At 37.5% G+C, this 25,135-nt stretch overlaps 1 protein-coding gene across 2 annotated transcripts in view; it reads left to right on the forward strand.

Annotated features, from left to right (window-relative positions):
• Window positions 1-25,135, forward strand: part of stxbp5l (syntaxin binding protein 5L) — a 97,841-nt gene that overhangs the window by 14,770 nt on the left and 57,936 nt on the right. The window lies entirely within an intron of this gene.

Genomic DNA, 25,135 nt, shown 5'->3' on the forward strand with positions numbered 1-25,135 from the left:
TTATTACAACATAATAACAGGCAATAACATAGTAGGCAACAAAGAGTCAGAGTGTCATCAACACGAGTTCTTTCGTTTTTGATTTGTGACGTCTAACAGTTTCTCTGTGGGTTGAGCTCAGTTTCACAAATGTAGCTTATGTATGCTGCAGGATTTTGAGGGAATTACATGAGTGTCCTCTCTATTGTCTGGCCTGTCTAACTCTGAGCTCATGAGATTTCACAACTGACTTGACAACCAGAAGTAATCGATTTAGATCCTTTAGTCCAGATTTCCCTCACAAATAGCAGGTCTGAACATTGCCTGAATCACGTTTACATCTTTTAACCTTTCTTTTTCCCAGCATTTTAATAGTGTTCATGGCTTTGTACTTCCCAGTAGGACTCAAAGAATGTTCTAGGTTTTAAACTTATTATATTATTGAGGCCTTGCAAGTTAAAATAAAGATCATTCTTCCCACAGTGTAATTTTTATCACCTTTCCCAAATTTCTATTAATATTTCAAATCCAACCTAGTACCTCTAATAATACTGTACCGTTTATCTTATCCATGTAGAGGAGTTAAACAACTAATTTGTGTGCTCTCTTTTTGGATTGTGTTTGGTTATTGCTGTATTGCATTGGCCAGGCCACCTTTGGTATTTGAGAAATTTCTCAAATCACAGCCAATGTACTTTTTCAAGGTCAGCAAAGGAAGGAAGGATAGAAGCAGTTAGAAGGCTTTTGGGTTAGAGAACTTGAGAAAGAGACATAGGAAACATTGGAGTAGTTAGAAGGAGGCTGGCAGCAGGGTGTTTTGTTAAGTGATGTAATGAAAAAAAAAACAAAACATACCAACAGTGTTTGAAGATAGTGGTGTGGGCAGGAAAAACACCTGTTGTGCAATTATGACATGAATAAGACATCTGTGTTTTATGTGAAGTAAAATCTGCACACCCACAACCCCTAATATTTAAAGAAACGCATACTTTTAGGTGCTCTGCAGCACAGAATTCCAATAGCAGTATTATATTATTGGCAGAAGACTTTGCTGTGCCCAAATGAATTTTAATAATTAGAACATTAAAAATAGTCATTGCTAACCTCTTCAACACATACCATGATTGAAATGCCAGGTGGGATCTACTTGTTTTCCTATCTGACTCCTTCCTCCCAACATGCAGCCTCTTCCTCCTACACAGCCTTCGCTGGCACAAATTAGTAAGCAATCACATTAATATGATAATTGACAGGAGTGTATTGTGTAAAATATTAACATTTTGGATTTTCTCAATGATGAATAACTTAAAAAAATAATTGCACCCCATGTAAAATCAAAAAGCACTGCAGGTGTTTGACCATACTGTAACACTCTGCACTGTTGTGCAGTTTTTTGTTTTACAGAATATTGTCAGAATGTTTGATATTTCTCATGAATGGATGAGGCAGACTTAGAAGGACTGGTCCTGCTGTAGTAAATGGTGCATACATTGACGATGTCATCAGGGTTGGTGCAGTGGGTTGGCAATGAGGTTCTCTGCAGTGGGCTAGGAGGCTAGGACACACCTCCCTCTGCCTGGGGTGAGATTACCGAGATATGCTGAGATTTGGTTTGTTGCAAGCAAAAGAACAGAGGGAGAGTTTTGCCAGTGTGTATGTCCATGTGTGTGTCTCCTTTTTCACTGTGCCCAGACCTGTGATTGCATGCTGAGTGAGCATCCATGATATCCATCTACCTGTGTCTGAGTACTGCTACTGTGTCTGCACACAATGAAAATATACACATATGCAGGTGCATATATTGGTCTTATATTGGATTGTGAATCAGCCGAGTGAAAGTGGATGTTGTTTCAGCAAAGGGTCAGGTAATAGAATTGCCTTCAGTCTGATAGAGAGCCACTTCTCATATCAGTCAATCAGATCAGAGAACAGGGGAACAAGAATGAGGTGAGAGAAATTGAAAACAATGGAAGGGGGGAGGAGGACAGTAGAGGACAGTTGATATATCAACACTTTGTTTATAACACATGGAACAGTTAACATTGATCTGCATATCACTTTCTGTGTTACCAGCCTGGGTGACACTTAAATATCATTCTTTGCCATATTTCAGTGGACTTGTTTTCAGCTGACGAAATCGTAACTAGCCTGTTGTTTTGCAAAGTTAATTAAAAGTAATTGATTTGATTATTTATTTGTTTTTTTTTTTTTTTTTACAGCGGAGCACAGTTTCTTTGTACCCTCAGTTTAATTATATTGTGGAACTAAATAACTAAGTGAAACTAAATAAAATATAAAAATATATATATATTCCAGTTATTGACTTATAGGCACCGATAGATAATCACTTTTCCTGCATATGAAAAGTGAGCAAACTGTCAAAGTTCCTGATCTTACTTTAATAAGACAAATCATCACAAAGTGGATCTTTAAAATGCTCATTAAGGTGTGATTTATTCCAGGACTTCATGGTTCAAAATTTGCTGACAGTGCTGAGGAGTCGGGATAAATTAGCCAGGACTGACTACACTCCCAACCTTAAAAGGTTAAGAGGTGACCGCAGCGCCACTTTTAGGAATTCATTCTCTCATCAGTATCCACGTGTTGTTCTACGACCAGCAGTGAGCAGTTAGTAAACCGAATTTGTCCAATAGACAACAAATGAGTGGGTTGGGGGAGGAGGTGACTCTGTGAACACACAACAGTTACAGTGCATTATTAATCGCCCAGTCCCACTGTGTGTTTGTAGTGAGACGCAGAGAGTGACAGTACAGTTTTGCGTTGCCAGTTAGGCAAACAATACCATCAGATAGTCATCAATTAAGTGTTCAACGTTGTCACACCGTGACATTGGCTTTCGTGACTGTGTGAGCAGGCCCAGAAACATAATAACTGTTTTGCTATCAGTAGCTCAGCAACTGCAAAATGCTGCCTGTGCCATACTCAGACACTACACAGATTAAGAGAGTTGGTGCATTTCCCCACAGCATGCTCCATTTGCAAAATTTCTGTCAGCGATCCAGTCCTGAATGAATTATATGGAATAGGATTTGCAGTCCTTTATTTCTAAGATAGCATAATGGCAGTATTTACTGGTGCCAAAAGTGAGCATGCCCAAGCATCGCTTTAGTATTTGAGGTAGAAAAGTGATGAAGAAGCAGAGCATGAAGTAAAAAAGTCATTCATTGCCACACACCCCACTCATGTCACCTCACCACTCACTTCTACACCATGCTGGGTGAAGAAGAGGGAATGTTAAACTCAAGATAAAGGGGAAAGTAATATGTGAATACTGTATCTGAGTGAACTACAGAAAATCAATACATACTTTTCTAATCACTGTTTTATGAAGGATATTAGAATTATTGCAATTTCTAGTCAGTCCAATATTCATCTATTATTGTGTATAGAGTAAGAAATTGACATTAATTGCACTTCTGAAACTTTTATTTATTTATTATTATGATTGTTATAATGATGATGATGATGATGATGATGATTGTTATTATTATTGTTTTTGTTGTTGTGCTTGTTATTATTTACATAAGGACCCATGTACAAATTTGATACCAGATGTGAACATATAGAAGAGTTTTAATAATCAATTACTATCTTCTTTATCCTGTACTTATCTTACATTGCACTTACTTCCACCAAAAGCTCAACATCATCATTCCCCTGTAAAATAAAATAGTAGCAGACAGCATACGGACAGTTACTGGATTTTCACAGCTGTTGTTTCAGTATCATGTCAGTTAAACTGAGGAACTGCCATGTATACACCTTTAAAAGGCTACTGAACAATAGCAAAGAGAAACAGATGGATTTAACTTTTGGATTTTTTTTTTTTTTTTTTTTTTACTTTTTTTAGTGCCATGTTGCCTTAATTTGCACTTGCTAATAGCCTGGATCCATAAGCAGAACACTTTTTAGTGGTCTCATTGTGTATTTTTGTTCCTCTGTCTTTTAATTAGTTGCCATCTTTCCTCCAGGTTCCATTAACCTGGTATTTTTGATTTGGCTTAGAGATTCCTCATTTCCTTCTGGCCATAAAATGATGTCATTTGGATGCATTTGTGTACCATCTGAATGAGGGGAAAAAGTACCAAATTCCCTGTGATGCACTATATTTTGTTGGTCTCAGTCTTCACGATAGTTAACACTGTATGTCCCATCTGTAAATCCCTGGCTGTAAGAACAGCTGAACGAAGGGGAAATTATTTTTTATTTTTATGATCCAACCCCTCCCCGGAGTTTAGATTGTGAATTTCTTGTTTTTGTCCTTAAAACAGTTATCTATGGTCTCATCCTGGAATGCTTTTTAACTATGTTCTCCTCTTTATCCTCCTTGTATTTTTTGCTTTCTGGTTGTTTACTCTGCCCAGGATGACGAAGTAGACATGTATAAAAGGTCAGCTGACTATTAATAGCAGCCTTGCAAATGGCCTAGGAAATGCCACTGGTATATGTTCAGTCCACCTACTACAAAATGATACATTGTGAAATATAGACAAGATGACAAGTGGTTTCCATTTGACTAGTTTCATACCAGATCATGATTCAGACAGAAGTCATGCATTTCGATTTCTCTCTTAAAATAAAAAAAATATGGTATTTTTTAAAATAGATGTTTGTAGAAACTTTACACCGACTCTCTATTTCTATTTCTTTATCACTGTCTACAGAGAAGCCTCATTCTGTGCACAAATCCAGCTTACTACCCTTTTGACACAGACAGACCTGCACAATTATTCTTTTCACTCTTTGTTTGCACTGGTCAGTTGCAAGGCCTTCTTTTCATCTGATTAATGTACAGTCTAATACATTTGTTAGAAAGCCTGAAACAATTAGGAGTACAAACAGGGCAGAAGGCACAGGAGTCAGTGTTAGAAAATCACTGACCTCTAGTTGAAAGATGATATTTCATCTCTTTGGTGAAATAAAAGAAAAGCTTTGTTTTAGCCACACCTACCTAACTTTTACTTGTCTGCTCTTATGACTAACTTCTAAAACATGTGTCACTGTGCACTACACTAATACTCTTATGTGTAAGGACTTGTGTAAATAGAGTACAACTGTTTCTGAGTAAAGTAGCAGTGTTCCTGAGATGTGTTACTCATCGGCCCTCTGGCTCATGAAGCTGTGTACACTCACATAAACCAGCACACAAACAGACCGAACCTTCTGATGTTATGGCAGAAATAACACGCACAGTGCCTCTGACTTCAGTAGCACGTTATTGACTGCGCTGTACCCTCTGGCTGAGACAAATTTGAGATGCAAGTGAAAGGAACGATAGAAGGAGTTCTGTATGTATCAGTGTGCTTGTATAGACTGATGTACCTTTACAAACATTTGAACCTTTACTATCAAACCAAATTGTGTGGGGGCTTTGAGTGGGTAGAAAATACAAAGTGAGAGGGAGATTGAGGGGGACGGAGAATGCGTTCTCCTGAAGGCAAACAGTGCTAAGAACACAAAGAGCAGCTCTGTGCTGACAAAGTGGCATTTTTACAGTTGCTATGCTGTATGAAGACATTCCACTTTCAAGTGATTAACATCAGATCAGTAATCCCTGTTCACTCTCTCATTAGCCTGAGACGCTTTATCAGTCACGCCAGACCAATGGTTCAAGTGTGACCAGCATCGCACTGGTGCTAAATAACCACACATCCATCTCTTCTCTCGCTAGGCTAATTTAGGTAACCCAACCTTGGCTGTGTCAGAAGACAAGTGCTTGTATCTGTTCCGAACAGCTGCGCTCACAGGCAGAATGACGGATGCTAATAATTAAATATGGGGATAATGCTGTACATTTCTCAGACATGTCTTTTTGAAGGTATTCATAGCTACAGTTACACTGCTTTGTACACTTCGTCCATCTGACAAGCACATTAAATGTGAGGCAACTTGCAGAGTTTCATTCTCCATTGAGATTTACCCACCAAATGAACCTAAGCCTGTGTTTTAATTAGTGTAGGGCATCTATATTGTGGACTGTGTTGTTATCATGCTATTTAATCACTAAGCCTTCAGATTTTCTTCATTAGTGTGAGTTTATGTCCATGTTCGTGTAGTTTGATTCTTCTTCTCGGTCTTACTATCAAAATGTATCACTTTGACAATATGTTTTGCCAGGAACAATGCAAATGAAGCCAGGGTCTAACTGGATGGTGGTCGTACTGCTATCACAGAGTGCAAAGACATTCTGTGAATGCGCATTAGCAGTGCTGCCAATGCAATGGTGCATGCAATCTGTAGGTATTTGATCACATCAGATAAAATGTCCCTTTAAATTATGATTTGATTTGTTGGCTGATGCTTTGTATGTTTACTACATGCGACTATGGAGGCGTGTGTGTGAAAACCACATCTCACCAGAGGCAGTGAAAGCATGAGGAGTGCACGATAGAAAAAGGGACATTTCTGTTTTGTTGTCTGTGGCACGAAAGAGACAAAGAACTGTTTTGCATTCTTATCTCGATCTCATGTCACATGGAAAACTGCATTGCAACACAGTGGAAAATTAGTCTCTTGGATCTGTGACTGTATTTCATTTCGGTGGAATTGAAAAGTCGACAAGTAATAGGAACCGTAGTTCCAAGAATTTTTCATGGTTTTGAGTAATCTAACACATTTTTTGGAGAGACTGCAATGCTACACCCCTTGAGTGTTGCAAATTTGGTGTCTAGCTGTGTTTCCAACATAGTGCTTAATTTCTTGCTTGTTTCCAAACTATGAGCGAAGCCATACACTGACATACACCTATTTTCAGTCAGACTTCTCCAGACTGCATGCAAATATGGCTTAACTTATGATGTTTAAAGTCTTTGAACCATTTCCTTGCAGATGTGTGAAACTGTGGACAACACCAATAGCTATTTTTTTTATTTATACTTACTTTTTTTATACTTAAATCCATCTATGTATTCCATGCACGTGCATTACAAATCAAAATGGTGGCATCAATGTGAGCGGAGAAGATGCTTTGTCTGCTGTTTTCAGGGATGAATTAAAGAGCTGAACAAGGCTGTATACCATTTTCAGGTTTGCATTTGTTTTCCAGTTCATGTGCAGTTGATACTCAGTGGAGCACATGTGCAGTTGTTCTGCCCTCGAAATTCACATGACACATTGTCTAGCACTCTGACACACTCACAGACAAAAGTACAAAAATAGCTCACGATTTAAGAATAGTTTTTCTAAAAGCGGAAGCTCCTTTTTTTTAGCGATCCAAACAGGTTATAGGTCTATAGTTAAGCCCTAAACCTGTCCAAAGATGACACACCTAATACAGTTATAATAATAATAATATAATAATATAATTATAATAATTTAGTAGTGATTAGTGAGTGAGCAAAACTTCCCATGTGCAGCCAACATGGCTGTGCAATTGTAATGTAAAAGTATTAACATTTTTGTTGTAGTCTTGCAATACATTTTTCTGAGAACATAACGAGTCTTTCCAAGACGTGTGGCTTCTTGAATTTGGTTTGATTCTAGGTTCATTACATTATTTCAAATGTAACAGAGTTTTTGCTTTGATGGGACTCTGGAATGCATTTAATGTAAATGAAGAAGCAGCGACCTGTAAAGTGTCAGTTACAGTTATAGTAACAGAGATTGAATCACAGATTTTTCCAGAAACATAGTTGTGGTTGTGGTTGTTTTAGGGAATGTATGGCTTTTTTCTTGATAAAGTACATAAAATGTTTAGCCAGTTATGCATTTATTATTTGCTTTATTTTTATTTGATGGGACAATAAACTGGACAGAAAACGAGAAAGCAGAGGAATTCCAGTCAGCAAATATGCACACACTCACTCCCTTAACTTGCTGCTATTTCTTTTAAAAGCCGTTTTGAAAACAAATGATGTTCTTATCCAAAGCAGTACAAATCAAAGAAATCCGCAGTTGTAGTTGGTGTTTTCCACCAATTAGCCAAATACAATAGCACAGAGCTCATATCACATAACTGTTCACTTGTCACACTAGCTGCCACGAGAGAACTGACGATTCTACAGGGGCACAATGTGTTGCAGTCATCCAGAAGCATTGTTCAGTGTTGTGTGAGAAGCTTGTCGGCCTTGAAATACTACGCAAAAGGAGAAATGAATATAGCTTTGGAATGTTGCTATGGATACTTAAAGGGATACAGGTTGTTCTTCATGGACAGGCTAGCTCCACTTAACCATCTGATACATGCATAGGAAGAAAGGGACCACTGGATATTAGTTGATGTTCTTATTTAACATCACAATGAAATTCAGGACTCACAACAATCACAAACCTTACTGAAGCACTGTAATAACTTCACAAACCAATGATGAGGCTATGGACCCATCTGATATGTACATCTCTGTAACAAGTCTTACAGAAGACAAAGGAGAGACATGAATCTATGAGCCAAAGCAGAAAAGCACGTTTTGGTGTGTTTTTCAAGGTTGTTGTCAAAACATATAATACTGTTGTCTGTCAATGTTATAATAAGGATAATAGAAAAGGTGTACTTCATGAGCAAGGGAACATTTTGGCAGTCATCATAGTGCCAAGAGGTGCAGAGAACATCACATCTCATTAATTCACCAAAACAACAAACCCTAGCTAAAGGGCTCCACTGATGCCAGCTGCCTCTCTTGTTAATTTTATTCCTCACCTTATTGCCCAAGGCATTTTGTCTTCAAATCTGCATGTGAAGACAAAAGGACATTCGTCATTGTTTTGGTTTGCCTTCTTCATCACAGGCCTGTTTGTTTGTGAGAGCTGGTCAAAATGACTTCAGGTGCTGTAAAATTATATATTTTTGACCAAATCACCTTTTGTCAGAAAGATGAGAAGCAACATGCAGTAGTGAAGGCCATTGATGGAGGAGACAATGGAAAATAATTAAAAATAAACACATTTGGGGACAAGAGAAAATTGGATCTCAAAGAACTCTTATTAATAACTTTCTATTGCATTTCATTATTTACTGAGAGTAAATTCAGGACACAGGGCACTGCCATAAAACTACCCAAATTTTTTCATGTTATCATATCAGTATTTACTGTAAGCAAGTTGAATCATTCTAAGAGGCAGTCAAATTTAATTTTGTAACATTTCAGATTGAAATAGTACAGGTAGGTCATAATTTTCAGGGATTTTTTTCAAGGATTGGATTGCTCACTTGTGGCCAGTTATGATGAGCATGGCTTCTGGAAAACCACAGTGGATACCACCCACAGTACAAATGCACTATACTATTGACCTTCACCCACATCTCCCAACCTGCATCAGTAGGCGTACGATGTGGGAGAAATGAATAAATTACAGTAAGACTTTTAGAAAATATAAACAAAAGTTTTACAAGCATCTAAAATACCATCCAAACCGTGATTTTATTTATTTATTTATTTATTTTTCACTAATACTCACCTCTTGAAACAGATTCATACAATACTAAACACACAGATACAATATGTACTGTCTTGTGAACAAATGATGTTCGTGACATTCCACCAGACCACCTTTCTTGCTGGTCAGGTGTCAGAGCAAAGTGTAGATAGGTGAACCTTTCAACCAACTGCTGATATTTTTGGGTCCTGTGCTTTGGTAAATAGGTGGCTCTTTTATCTACTCTCCTAACAGCTAAAAGATGAGGACAAATGATAAAAAAGGGCAGATCAGAGAGAAGCAAATTCCCAGAGACAGATAGGAGCACACTGCAGGGTCAGGTGGGAGAAGGAGAAAAGAAACTGTGGCGGACGTAATGGGAAACAACAGCAAATGGTGTGGGAGATGTGGAATTGGTTGAAAAGTAGAACAATATTCTAAATACATTCTGTGGAAATGGGCATTTTTCTAAACTCATATGATGTGGACTGATTGCATTAGCGTGATAATCCTCTGTGATTATAATTATTGTAATTAGACTTGTAATCATTTCAGTAATCTGCCTTTCTAAACTTGTTTTATAGTAAAATAAGAATTTAAATGAGACAGAAATTTTTCCAAACTCTTAATGTTGAAATCATACTGAGGAATTTGAAAGCAGAAGGCTGAAATCTTTATGATATACCAGCTTTGGTTGACTTTTGGTTTAAACGGTAGTATCACAGTGAACTATAAGTGACGGTGCAATCTCTGTGCCACCATTTCCATCAAATAATCTTTCCGTTTCCCCTGCTTCTTTCCATTTAAATGGGATAGTTGATCTCTTGATATTGTGGTCTCTGCTTTGGAATGTTGTGGAGATTTGTAGTTTCTGGGGTGAATGAATCATGTCTCAACACAGTAGCACTCTAATCTCTCTGAACATGAACTGCGCTTTAGCGTGCCTACGACTGGGTTCTTTAGAAAAGGATGCACGCCTCCAGCATAAGCAGGCGTTCGGTGTAGGTGGATATGTGTAAACACATTGGTGAACGCAGGACACCTGCAAGGAGCAGAGGAGAGAAAGAGGTTGGAACTAGAGATGGGTTCTTGGCAGTGTTGCAGAGTTGGGATGATTTCTCATCCCACATTGTGACTCACTATTTGTAAACCACACCATTTACATTTCAAATTAAAAGATATAGAGAGTGGGCGGGGGGGTATAGAGAATGGGGATGGTGAAACAGAGAAGATGGAGTCAAGCTACCAAAAGACAAGTTTGAATATTATAGCAGAATGCAGATGACTTTGGTCTTGCAGAAGGATATTGAAAAAAGGAAATAAACTGTATAATTTCAGTAAAAATGACAACTCAGGGTTTTTCGTTTTTTTTGGCGCTGGGCAATCTATTAGTGTAAATTTACAAAAAAAAAAGTACATTGTCTTGATGTCTCCGGCGGTATCATGGTATCCTCTTCTCTGTGTGGCTGAATGAATTGCATGATGATGAACAAAGAGGAATCTTTCCAAATGATGCTTTATCAGGTTGTGCAAATCCCTGATGGGCCTCAGTCTTTTTGATGCAATTTGAAGAACATTTATGCCTTCTTTCACATGAGACTGTAGCTCCAAGAGCAATGTGCGAGCGCAGTACAGACAGCATATTATAACCTTGTTACACATGGTTGGTCGACAACGTGTGCGTGGGAGGACTGCAGTGATTGGGTGACTGCCTTAAGCGAACGCCAACCCGCAAGCCAAGTTATAATGTGCCACTATTGGAAATGTGTACAGTAAATACCTGGCAAAGATTGTGTTTGTTTTGCAGTATGGTTTGATTGTAAAGACCGGGGTTCTGTCGTACCGTATATGTACTTTTTATACATGCATTGTTCCAGAAAATTGACTATCACAGTTTTGCGGAAAGGCACGTTGTTCAAGCTGCTTTACAGTTCACATGAAGATGGAACACACAGCATAAATTTGCACTGTTTCCCTTCACTGGGTGTCTAACTTAAAAACAATTGATGAGCACCACAAAACACTAAATGTCACCACACAGAAATGCTTTATGCCGTTATGATTGTGCCTCTCTGTGTTTGCAAGCCCAGTCCCCCTCCCACTGGTACATAATTTCCTTTGACAGCTGTTCCATTTGCCCCTCACAGGGCTGGCATCGTTCTTCAGCTGATTTAGGTATGCAACATGTGAATCTTTCTATAGGCACTGAGGGTCAAACAAACAAAGCAGCAATAACCAACAGTGCAACAGTCTAACAGGGAAAATGGCATTGAATAGGTTTATGTGTACAGACATTTCTCATAGCTTGTCAAAACTAGACATAAACAACACCAGACAGGATGTGTACACAATTTAAAGAAGAAAAGACAGCACCGTCAACAGGAAAGCAACATCAAAAATTCATGGAGGCATGACAAATACAGTTAATATACATAATTGCAAAGATGAAAATGGCATCTGATTAGATAAGCTCAGTCACTCTTCCACCTGGCGAGAAGTATTAACATCAGCATGAGCTGCGATGAGTACCATAGACAGCTTTCTCTCTGCTGTTTTGTCCTGGAGCAGCACCACGGTTCAAGGACCTGACAGGTGCAGAAACACTGCAGATTCTGGCTTATAGAACGGATGAGTTTTGATACCTAACGCAATTATCAGTGAGCAGCGAATATGCTTGGCTTCTCAGTGAACCAATCACAGGAAAATTTGATTTCTGACAATAAGAGACCACAAGGCAGGAGCGAGGATGTATTTGTATCATGAGTATTCAGGGACAATGATTGAAATGTGCATGCTGTCAGTCCTCATTAGAATTCTAATCCAATTTTTACAAGCTTAATATCTTGACATGGGAGGTCTCAGTCATAACTGTATACCTCCCTCCAAAGAAATTGTCAAACAGAATTGCAAACTGCCATGTTGTGCAGAAAGTAAAGCCTAATGATTTTGTTTATCTCTAGCAAGAATGGCAGCAGTAATGAGAAATTTTCCATATGTGGGATAAATAAAGTACGATCCTATCTCTTAAACAGAGCCTGGATTGACCTGAAGAAACAAACAAACCAACAAGAAAACCCCCAAGCAATACTCAATTACGCCAAATAGCAGCCTTCTGTATTAATAAGGCAAAATTGCACAGCTTCAATGAGCAAAGATTGTGGAGACGTTGACTATTTAAATTATAGCTGGACATACTACATATGGATCACAGCGCTATAGATAATGCCATCTTAAGCATACATATATAACTCCTCTTCACATTTGCATGCTCATCTCAGTCTCCATGTTCCAAGAAGGATTATGTTTATATATTTACATTTTCAACACAAAAGGAGAGGAAGAAACCCTTAAGCTGTGTTTTGAATGGTATTAAATGCATTAATTTTCTGCTTTGACGCAGAGAAGTGATTATGGAGATGTTACCCAACATTAGCTTTTAAATCCTTGAGCTTTTTGTAATAATTTTGTAACAATAATAAATTATTGTAATAAGTGCTCACCCAAAATGTATACATATTCCATATATAATTGTAGAAATGTTTCTGTTTCAGTTGTCTTTCTTTTTCCTTTCCTTTTCTATTTTTTTGAGTGATGGTCTTTTACCCTCCGGTTTCAGTACAACTCAATTTTCTTTTTCTCTTTTGTTATCAACTTCCTTTCTCTCTCAACTTCGTTTGCTACAGTGTCTGCCATTACCATCTTCTTCCCAGTCCCCCACCTCCCGATTCTTCCTTCCATTTCCTTTCATTTAACTTTTTTCATTATCTTCCCTTCTCCTACTCCCACTGTCACCCCCTTTTCTCTTTCTCTACCCAGGCATTGAGGCAGGCAAGGAAGCAGGCTGGGGTGGGTTCTGGGTCATAATGATGGTGCTGGCTTCTATAAAAAGCCTGCAGGCAGCTGAATCGATATCTCCCGTTGTCAAATTGCATGTTACCCAGAGAGAGCAACTGAGTATCTTGAGTTTCTATTGGCTGCTGGTACTGTGTCTGTTTTACGTGTATGTGTGCTTCTTGAATCTATGAGATGGTGACTCTTGGTGGTAGTGCACGTGGCAGACTTGGTTACAGCCACACTTAAATCTTTGGAGCAGAAATCTTTTCTGGGCTCGTTATTGTGGTATTTGATGAAGCGATCTGACCGTCAGTTCACAGACCTGAAACATACACCTCAATGCAGGTGTGTCAAGCACAGATTTTATTAAAATGTCATGTATATGCATGTTTTTCTTAGTCTTGTTGTGCAAATATCACTTTCCTGTGTCTGAAAGGCTGATTTTTTTTTTTTTTCCCCTTGGCTTAGCTTTGTTCAGATTGAGTTCAAATTGAGGACAGCGAGTAATGTGTGATCATCTGTGCTAGATACAGAAGCTGTATACATGAAAAAGCATGAAAAGTCTGCGATTTTCATATTTTATTATCTGGAGCCATTACAATAAACCCTCCTTTAGCTCATTACTCTCTTGGCTCAAAGAAGGAATTGCATAGCCTCAAATACAGCCAAGTGGATTTAGTTTTTTAAGGCGAATATCCATCACCTTAATCAGAATTTGTCGAACCTGCTGAATTGAGACATACATCTGATTTTCAAAAAAACAACTGCTTATTTGTATTTTATGTAATCTCTTTTTTCTGTATCAGAATGGGTTGTGTATTTATACGTATATTATAAGCCTGTGTGTGTGCGTGTGCGTGTGTCAGATACATTATTCATCTACACAGCAATTCTGGGGCCTCATTTGCTTCTTCACTGTGATTTGATCCGCACTGACATCACTCTAATGTCTAACTGCGTTGACACTGTACATTTATCCGAAGGCTTTCCATTTTATCAGCTGCTGTCTTTCAGCTGCTCAGCAGGTGTGGATCTCCATCTGACCATTTATTCTACATTAGCACATTAAATCTTTGTTTGTACTGTACATCTTGCTAGTAAGTAAGGTATTTAGCTAAGAAGCTAATAGTCTCCAATTATATTTTCAGCAAGCAGTGAATTCACTTAAATTTTTTAAAGGACAAGTTTAAGTTTTCATTTTGAATGCAGGTAATTGCCTAAGGAAAAGAATCCCCCTTTTATTTTGTGACAGCATAGAAGAACATTTTTAGGAACAGAAGTCCATTACACACAATAATATGAATAATAAGAATGTATTTTGAATAAAATAACAAACTACGTGGACAATATTGCTGGTTTTTGAATTCACGTAACTACTTTTCAAATGCTACTCTGCTCTGTGCAGTATTCCATGTACATATTTTTGTCATCTTGCATTCATATATACAGTATATACTGTAATTTTCCTTACTTCCCAACACTGCCTGTTACAACTCTGGAAGCCAATGCAATGAAATTTCCTTCCCCAGATGCACTGCTGTGTAATTTGAGAAATGACAATAATTGGAAGTCCAAGTCTAAAATGAAAAACGAGGGTTTGAATCATAAACATTTACTTGTATTGTGATGTCATGCCAACACTGAATGTTCACACTCAATGGCCCTTGGTACAATAACTTGATTTGGTAAATTCCTGCATAGAAGACTGTATCTTATAAAGGTTATAAAGAAATTTGACTTTCTAATTTACACAAACTTGCACATACATACACACACAAATGACCATGACTGATGCAGCAATGGTGAGTTGAGACAATTGAGAGGTAGTGTTTACAAACTGAAAGTGCAGACCTTTCAGTGTTTTTTGTTATTATTTATTGTATTACGTGTCCACTTCATTAATTTCAAAATATATATAATGTCCACTTTTTACAATAAATAATTAAATAAATTGTTGAATTTAAAGTTCCATTTAAGGGAACAAAATCGAAATAGTTTAGAAAATATATTGTAACACAATGGTTACTTTGGCTAGTAATTTACTTTTATAATGGTGTAGTTTTTGAGAGCAATTACTAGTAACCATAACTAATTCATTTTTTAAAGTATGTGCTCAACACAGATTACGAACATAGGCACACAAAAGCCTCTTCAGAGAATCGTACTAACAAGAACTTTATGCACTGAATATATCCTGACTCATTTTCACTATTTACTCTTTGACCTGTAAAAATCTCTGTACAACAGACATGTTTCCAGCTCCTGGAACACCAGTTTTTATTTCCTCAAAGCAGGTTATCTGGGGGTTAATTACTCACTGAGATGCAGCCAAGTGTACACAAATGGTGCTCACCCCTGGGCACATGTGTGTAATTGCTTATGCACAATAATAATTTGTGACAGTGATTTTAAACAGTGGCCCACGCAAGACCACACCAATGGCATTATTACACATATTAGATGTTTATAGAAATTACATTGATTTGATATTTTTGTGTTAATTAAGTATGTGTTTTCAAGGCAATCATCCAGGAAGTTAAAGGCTAGAAACCTCAAATTAATGTTGACATCAGTAACAGTAACAAAGCGACATACTTGTTCTCTGTGAATGTCATTTGTAGGCTGAGCTAAAACCAGGAAGTGGGGGAGCGGGACTATAATTCACATAAAATCCAAGCACAAACCTGGATTTGGTGAAAGTGGTGCAGTGTCCTGCTTTCTTCCTCAGATGAATATCTTTGCTGTCTTTGTTTCTGGTAATGGTGAATGAATTAAAGATCCATTTCAGTAGACATCAAAAGATGACTCAAGGGCACTTAAATGGCACAGGCAATGTCAGCAGAGAGTACCAGCTGCTCCTCCTCAGTGATAACAACCATCTTTTCTTTCACTCTCTGGTAAGTTTGTGACAGCCAGAGGATATAGTGCATAGCTGTCATCACTAACATATACTGTAAGACAATTATTACAACTAAATTATTGTTATGTTATGAGATGTTAATTTGCAATGTAATAACCTGCATAAGTACAGTATAATAAGAAAGAAATAATACCTCACACAAGATGTTTACATGCTCAGTCAGACACTATTACAGTAATATTGTTTTCTTTATCTGATAATCACTGCAATTAAAAATACATTTTAAGAATTAAAAAGTTGGACAATATGCACATTTTTGAGTGTTTGTGGAATGTGGCAGATATCTGTTGTGTATACCCAAATCTAAATTACCCAGCTATTTACCCATTCCTCCACCAGCATTATTAAACATACAGTTATTACACCACACAACCCCAACCCTCATTTCCATGCTCTCATACACTTAGACATGCTTGGAGTGATGGAGGCAGGATAAGCTCAGCGGTGATTTGAACAGGATGAAAGATTTTACTGTGTGACTAGGGGTAATAAAGAGGATGAGTGGATAGCAGGTCAGTTACACCAAGAAACAAATTCTCGCATTGGGAGCAATTTAAGAGAAAACCACAGTGGTGTAATTTGGAGCGATTCCATGGTGGTAGTCAGCATTGAATTTATATGTCAGCACTTTGAATGATAATCCAGCCCATTTATCATAACTGCTGCGTGTGGAAAAACATGTCTCTAGGATCTATTATGCTGGATTTCTGTAGAATTTTTAAGTCTGAATTTCCTTTAGGCTTCTATCTTGCAGACATAATTCAAATCTGGATTCCAGAATTTATGTATGAAAAACAAGTGGCCATAACTGCAGTGTAGAAAGAAAGTAAAAAATAATACTCCTGAAGGACCGATAATATATATCATTTTGGGGACAGTCCTTTTCAGTATTGTCTTGAAGACATCTTTGAAAAAGAATTCAGTCTCTTATAGTCATTAGTGCTGCTGGAGCTTAATGAACATTAAATAGTCTGTAATGGCCAAATAGATTGTAAATTGTATTTCTTTGGTTAAAAGTGGGGCAGCACAGCATCATAGCCATCAGCGGTGTTGCCCTGCAACAAGAAGGTTGCAGGTTCAGTTCCTTTCAGTTCAGGTTTAGTTTTTTGTCATAACATAACCCCCCCCTCAAAAAAGTGCAGAAGATAGAAGAACAAATAAAACAAAAGCAAAAAACTAATATTTAAAAAGAGCAAATAGTACAAAATAAATTAAATATACAAAGTTAAAAATTAAAAATCCACTGTACAATAACATAACATACAAAGCAGCCAGAAATATTGTCATTTTGAAATATAAACAAGCTATGTAAAGTGAAAATGGAATGTGCAATTTGTCCATATCATATGTACAATATTATTTGTACATAAAAACTGAGGTCAGATGAGCAGTGGCAACATTTGAGAATTTAACAAAGCAGTTACGTCCCCTGCAATAGCAGCAAGTTCTTCCATGGTGGGCAAAGTCTTTTGTGTGTGCGGTGACAGATGTGCATGGGGTTCAGGGGGGTGCTGGTAAAGAGCTCAGCTGCATTGTCACTTCAAAATGTATCAGCTCACAACATTGTATAAAAATGTATGATTACTCTTTATAAAAAGAAATTCCAATCTCACAGCACACAGCTCTGCTTAAAGGCACAAAACACAGAAATATTGGGTGCTTTATTATTGTTGATGTGAATGCTGAAAAATATCATCATTGTTGTATAACATTTAGTCTTAATGCTGGTGACCGTATATAAAGAAAAAAATTGCTTGCAGAACAACTGTATCTGAACTGAATTCAACAAAGCTTAATATTCTGTATTAACATTGAACCTGGCTCATGAGGCTGACAGAGAAATTTTGAGTCTTGACAAAAATAAACAACTAAGATGAAGTGTGGAATTTTAACGTGCCAGGAGTTAATCCCCAAACGTGGAATTACTTTTCTTAAACCTTTACAAGGATTAAGTATGTTTCATCCATATGCTGCCCAGAAGCCTCACAGATGTGATATGATGGTGAACATGCCATAAATGATGTGTCGCCAAGACCCTGATTGCTAAGTTTAGAACCACAGAGGCCATTGCGCTCTTGGATGCAGCAAAATGTTTTTTGTTGTATACTCATATCTGTACACATTCCTGTTTCAGATAGTTCCTTTCTCTTTGTGACTTTTTTTTGTTTGTTTAGTTTTAAAGTGACATGCAGTGTTTCAGTTTTCAAGGCCTAGTTTACTGACGAAAGAAAAAAAAAAGATAAAGCTGCAACAGAGCAAAATGTGAAAAAAAAAAAGTCTGAACAGTGTATTCTGTACATCAGCGTTTCTTTTGAAATAAAATGACTCCTAAAAAAAGTCAACAGTGCTCAAACAAAATAGTTTGGAGTTGCCTCCTACAATCACAATCTCTGAATAATTCATGTTTGCTGGATTTTGCCACCAAAAAAAACAAAAACAAAAACAAAAAACACACACACCTAGAACGACAGTTTGCTCCTTCCACTGATGATAACAAAGACAGTGTAACGGAAGCGGAGCAAAAGTGATCACATGTCGGTAAAAATGAGATGTGGCACACCAACAAGCCAACAAAGTGGTTTCGAATTTGAAATCAGTTTTGTTTCGTGTTTATTGCTCTACCAGCTTTTTCTGTGCAAAGAGTTCGGGCTGTTGTGACGCACATCTAAATAACCTCATTTAAATGTAATTAAACAGTTCAATGTTTTTTTTCCGTAAATTATATTAGTTTTACTGCGTTACTCACAGATGTAAGCATAACATAGTTTTTTGTAAGAGAGTGTGATGTGTGAATACAGACGTCAGCTTAAATAGGTTAAAATGGTATCGCATCGGGACGATGGCGACGCTTCATTTTCCCTGGTTTTGTGGGGATCCTGTTGTGAATTTGAGTAAATTTGTGCAGTCGAGTCGATGCACTCTTTTTTTTGCTGTATTTTGTTGGTGAGCTTTTACTTTTTACTTCGAAGTGCGACGGACTCGTTTGCCTGTTAGCTACTTTATGTAACAATTAGCCAAATGCTAGCTAAGTTAGCTTCCTGCGTCAGCGAGCAGCGACTGCGGACTGAAAGGACCGGGACGGACCGAGCAGGACTGCTCCTCCAGGGGTTACTGGATGTGGTAAGTGTCACCAACCATAACTTAAAACAACTACAGCTCTTTGAGTTTTTAAGTGGAAATGAATCAAGTTTACTGTGTGCTTGTTTTTTGAAACCGGGGATGGAGACATCTAGGACGCCAAAATGAAAGCATAGGTGAATGCTGATTTATGCGTCTAACGGCTGTTAGTATCTTGAACTGAACTTTTTAGATTCATTCGGACTGTCTGCGTTGACAATGTACTATTCAGTGTGGTTATCAACGCTTCCACCCCCCAGTTGTGGTTTGGCCAGTAACATAACAATCCAATTCTTCTTAATTCGTGACATAACAATTTTCAAGGTGTTACTGCTAAATATACATGGGTTAATGTCGTCTTTTGGCTGTTTTTACCCTGAACTATCCCCATTGTTTTGGATGCTATAAGCAAAGGAATTTAAGGCTGTTTCCTGTGTCAAATCTTCCATCCACTTACTTTTTAAAAAGAAGCTGCATGGTTGACAGAACAGGATAAAAATACCAGGTGACTGCAGAGAGGTCTGTCACAGTCTGTTATTCAGCTGTCAGCACTAGAAGAAGCCAAACATGGCAGATTATACACTGGCTACATGGGTCAGTCAAAAAAAAAAAAAAAAAAAAGAGCATCGTTGGTCTTAAATTCTGTCTGTTTGTCTGTCTACTATCTTCGTCACTGCCATGATGGTGATAGTCAATCTGATGCAGTCAGTGCTACCACAGAAATGGAATATTGCATAAAGAAGGTGTTGATACTTTTTTTGTTTTGTTCAGTTTTGTTTTTAAACATTCACTTTCACATCACTAATAGCATGTTTGTCTATTTATGGTTGTCGTGGACAGAGTCAGTAACCAGTCTTGGCTGAGCTCTGGCAGCATACAGGCATATTTATCAAAGTTTGACTTCTACAAAAATCAAAGTGCAGTATGCTATTGAACTGGGCAATTGACCAACATACTTTATCGATTCATACAGAAGTTTTATTAATGTGTTTGAATGTAACAGGATCTCAGATGAAAGTTTGGTTTGGTTTACTGAAGTCTGAAATTGTGAGAGAGCAGTCCAGGCTGGCTAACATTAGCCTGGAAATTTCTGCTTATTTACAAGTGGTCAGTGTACCATGTGCCATTTTATTTGTGTAGACTGTCAGAATAACTCACGTTCTCACAGTAGCAGACATTGATGCACGTGGTTTGTAGGCTACACTAGCTTGTTGCCTTAACCACAGTGCAGTGTGTCATATTCAATGATTGTTTAAATTTAACCACATACTGAGGACAGTGATGGAGTCAGACAAGTTAAAATTCTCCAGAGGATAGAGTAAGAACATAGCAAGAGCCTCTGAAAGGATTCACAAGATGTAGAGGACAAAGAAAGGCAGACGCTTTAAGGGTCTTATGAATTACTTTCACCGTTGTCCAATTCTTTGTATTCATATTTGGCCAATTATATCTGACTGGAATTAAATGTGACCTGTGTGCTGAGCTCTGTGTTCCTCAAACGTCATGTAGATAAGACCTTTTTTATGTTGATTCTACCATAGCTGGCTCTTGCTTGCTGTATTTATGCTGGTTTGTATGCTTACATAAGTAATTATGTCGAGGACAATTTTTTTTTGTCAATCATGGTGTGTTGCAATTAAAAATATCCTCCTCCCAATCCCTTCCTGTGTTTGCTTTCCTTATTGTCACTGCAAAACAAACATACATTTTGGACTTGGTATGAGGATTGCCTTTCCTGCTAAGATAAATGCATGTTATTGACTGAAACCTACTGTGTGCCACTCTGGAGTTGGTTATGAAACAAATTTGATTGTTTATCCGATTGGTTAGAATTAAAAACAATGTTTTTGTTGCCCTTTGAGCAACGAAACTGTACAAGTGCTTCCCTAAAGCTGTTAGAAATGACAACAATGACCCTATTCCCTTACACCATATTGATGAAGGCATGTGCCTTGTTTCCTTGGTGGCTTATCAAGTTATAATGTTTGCAGCACTTAATGTGACTATAATTTATGGTTAATGCATCTCGAACCCACTTGAGCCCTGGTTTTGCTTTTTACTTAAGCTTATAACCATAAAGTGGAAAAGCACATAAAAGGTGAACGTACAGAAAAAAAAAAAAGAAAAAAAGAAAAAAAAAATATATATATATTTATATTACATCCTCTACTATAAACACCAAAACTTGAAGCTAGTTGTTTCGCATAAGAGTTGTTAGTTAAACTGCATAGTGTAACAGAGGTTATAGCTTTAGCATTGAGGCATAAAAAAGAACCACAGTTTTAGTCAGGATGTTTCTTAGCCCGTGTCCTTAATTAAGTGATACATACAAAGAAGTAAAAAGAATAAAAATGGGGCAAGCTATTTGAGCCACAGGACTGGGCATGACAAGTTTAATTTCATATCGAGTTAATGAGCATTTCTTCTGACAGTGAATTTGTTTCTTCTTACAATTAATTTGTTCCTTCTTACATATACAGAATTCTGGTGTGTGTGTGTGAGTTTGAGTGTAACACAGCCGCTTTGTGATGAGAGTTATTTTTGAATAAACACCCCAGAGATGCGGATTTCACTGTCCAATCCTATCAAGATGCCTCACAGGATTAGGGCTGGTTTTCATAGATCAGCTGCTCATGTCAGACTTATTGGCTTACTATTGACTTACTTATTGGTTTTCCTAGCAGAAATCATTAAGCACAGTATGATGGTCTGGTGATCTCTTAAAGACATTTTTTTTGTCAGCTGGAGCCAGCAGAAAGTTTGTCTCCTGTATGGATGTAGGCGATTTCACCTTTATGTCAGCCTTGTGTTGTGACAGCCTCTTATGTGTTTTCATGTGATTCCAAGTGTGATGTGAATTTGAATGTGTTGTGTACAAAGACTCGACTGTCAGGGAGACAATGATGCAGCGTGGCAGAGAGATGATTGAAGTCAATCACGAACAATTCCTTTTCATGTCAGTCCTTGAGTCAAACACGCATGCGTCAGCTCCTCCAATTCCTGTTGAAATTGTCATTGAGTACTTTGTTCTACATCATACAGCTGCCACTTTAGAGGGCAGCACATATTCAATGTCCTATGTGTGGTATTTTCATGCAATTGTTGCAGAATAATTGTTGTATGGTATCCCAAGAATAACACATGTGTAATCTTGTGTCACATGAAACAAGCCTCTTGCGCACTTTGTAACGAACTCACAAGCATCTGCCTCTGTGAATATTGTATTGACTCGGTGTATTTTGTATTGAGTTTTAGGTATTCAAAGCAGTAATAGACTTTGTTCATGATTTACTTTAGTTTGATGGATCAACATGGATGCGTTTTTTTTTATTTATTTATTTTTTAATTTTGTTTTCCTCGTAGATGTAGTTGAGATTATTTTTATGAAAGGCAGTGAAAAGGGCATGACGGATGGAGAGAAGACATTTGTGGAATTCATATTTGATGTTGTGCTCTTTTTAAAGCTTGCCGGAATTATATGGGACTAGGAATCGGGAAAGGGTTAGCCTGAAATAAACACATCAATTCATGTTAAAATGTATCAGAATGTTCTCAGACAACTGATTTAATTTTAACAGTTGTGTGTGTTTTACTATAGTACAGCTTAAATATGAATGAGGTTTACCAATGTTTTTTAATGACCAATTTTTTTTCCCTTCATAGTAGACAAAATATTAATGTATTTGTATAGTAACAAATGATAGAAATACATAACATATTTGTGGTGACCAAATGGCAGCGTGTGCTTGCATCTGTGCTTTAACTATCATTTTGGTCATCCTTGGCTGAACTGCAGCCATGCAGTACTCACGCGCTTCAGCACATACAGTACACGAAGGATGTAAGCTCCAAATAGAGACAGGAAGCAGCCTTTCTGATTGTCAGAATTTTGAGAGAAACACTGCAGCATTCTCTTTACATGGCTCAGGCAACAGTTATGCCCTTACACCACCAATCCTGAGCTCTTCACTACTTGTTCACCTCTCTCCACAAATTTCCTGTCACTCCTTCCCTGCCCTTCCCATTTGAAAGGCTAAAAGGAAACCTGCAAAAAGATCCTCATACAGTACATTATATATATATATGTGTATGTGTGTGTGGTGTTTTATACTGTATCTATGTAGTTATGTGAGGCTTAGTAAGTTCTGCATTTGGTGTGCGGACATAGAAATGCAGGTTTTACTGGACACCATGCAATGTAGACTCAAGCAGTATGTCTAGAATAGGTCCTGAGTGTGTAAAAGTACAGCCAGAAAAAATTGTGGCATACTTCTTTATCTCCCAAATATTTTATTCCACAAACCGAAACCTTTGCCTACAGCCAAGAGAGTTTTGAACTGTCAGTTGTCTGAGGTTTTCCTCTCCAGTGCATCTGAGATCAGATACTTACCATGTCACAGTGTAGGGTGATTCTGCTGCTGCAGTGCTAATAAGTAAGTCCAGGAAGACAGTCTGGACATTTCTGCCCTGTTGCTTTGAGTACATTTTGAAACTGAAAAGAGATGTGCTCACTCTTCATGCCATTGATCTATTGAATTTTTTATTAAGTTCACTTACTGCTCTATGTGCAACATTCAGTTTATGTTTGAAATTCAAGCTTTGTGTGCGTTCATCATTTATTTCTATTTATTTTCTAATTAAATTAAGTTTATAATAATAACCCTGTCAAGTAGTTTATTAAAGGCCCAGTAGTTTATTATTTTTCCTATTAAATATTAAACCTATTTAATATTTAAACCCCTATTTTCATGTCTTTGATTCTTAGAAGATGGTACAGTGAATACCTGTTATTAGTTTATACAACCATAATGTCATGATTGAAATGGTTAGATCAGATGGTTGAAGATTGCACACAAAAAGATGCATGAAAACCATTAAATAAATGCTAATTGATTGCCGGACTCAATCAGTCGTTTTGCTTATTGTAGAAGTGCACATATGTGGTTCTGTGCTGTATTTCAAGCAACATTGGCAAGAGTGGATTCTGAACAATGTGTAGTGGTAAAAAAAGAAAAAAAAACTCTTCCTCTACCAGATCCAAATGGCAGCGTTTTCATGCTATGTCATGTCCCTCTTCCTGCTGAGTTTCACCTGTATTGCAGAGTGTTCTTGCGGATTTTGTTTCCTCTGGTGACCAGCTTAGTAAACAAAACAAATAGATATTTTTGCTGTTGCTATTCCTGTAAACATTCAGTCATCACAGTTGATTTAATAATGGGTAAAATGTGTGAATACAGAAGGGAAAATTAGAAGAAAAAGGTAGCACATGTGGTCACAGGTTTATTTATTTATTTTTTGTGAAAATTCTTCCTTAGACAGTGCTGTGATGTGATACTCACATCACTGATTTGTGATGTGTACTCACAAACCAGATGTATAGCCGTAGTATTATGTATAGATAATTTTACATGTTGTTACATATCTAAGATACTGTATTGTATTATTTGTCAGGGCAAATTTACTTATTAAGTTTTTTTCTAGCTCTAATTTCTAAGCTGAAGAGTCTGCCCCTTAAAGAATACACAGATATTATCTGGCCAGTTGTTGCATCTTTGCATAGCTCTTACCATTATTTGGCTTGTTTATTCACAGTGTTACCAGGCAAATCTACCAAAAAATGTTTTGGTTTAAACAGATTTGTAGATTCAAATCATGCTCACTTTGGACGCTGTAGTTTGGGTACTGCTATAATGCTGAGAAATGTTCCTATTTAGTGATAATGTAATGATTTCAAATGTAAAACATGTCTATTTCTGTGAGATAGATAATATGGCACTGTTGAAGAACTGACACACCCTGCTGCTCAGCTGTGGTTGTGTGGATGTTTTACTGTGACCTCGACTGCCCAATAGTGGGCCGGAAAAGCACAGTAGGAGGTCTGTCAGTCGTCACTGAACAGCACAGACCTTCTTT

Source organism: Echeneis naucrates, chromosome 21 (assembly GCF_900963305.1).
Source record: "Echeneis naucrates chromosome 21, fEcheNa1.1, whole genome shotgun sequence".
Lineage (NCBI taxonomy): Eukaryota > Metazoa > Chordata > Actinopteri > Carangiformes > Echeneidae > Echeneis > Echeneis naucrates.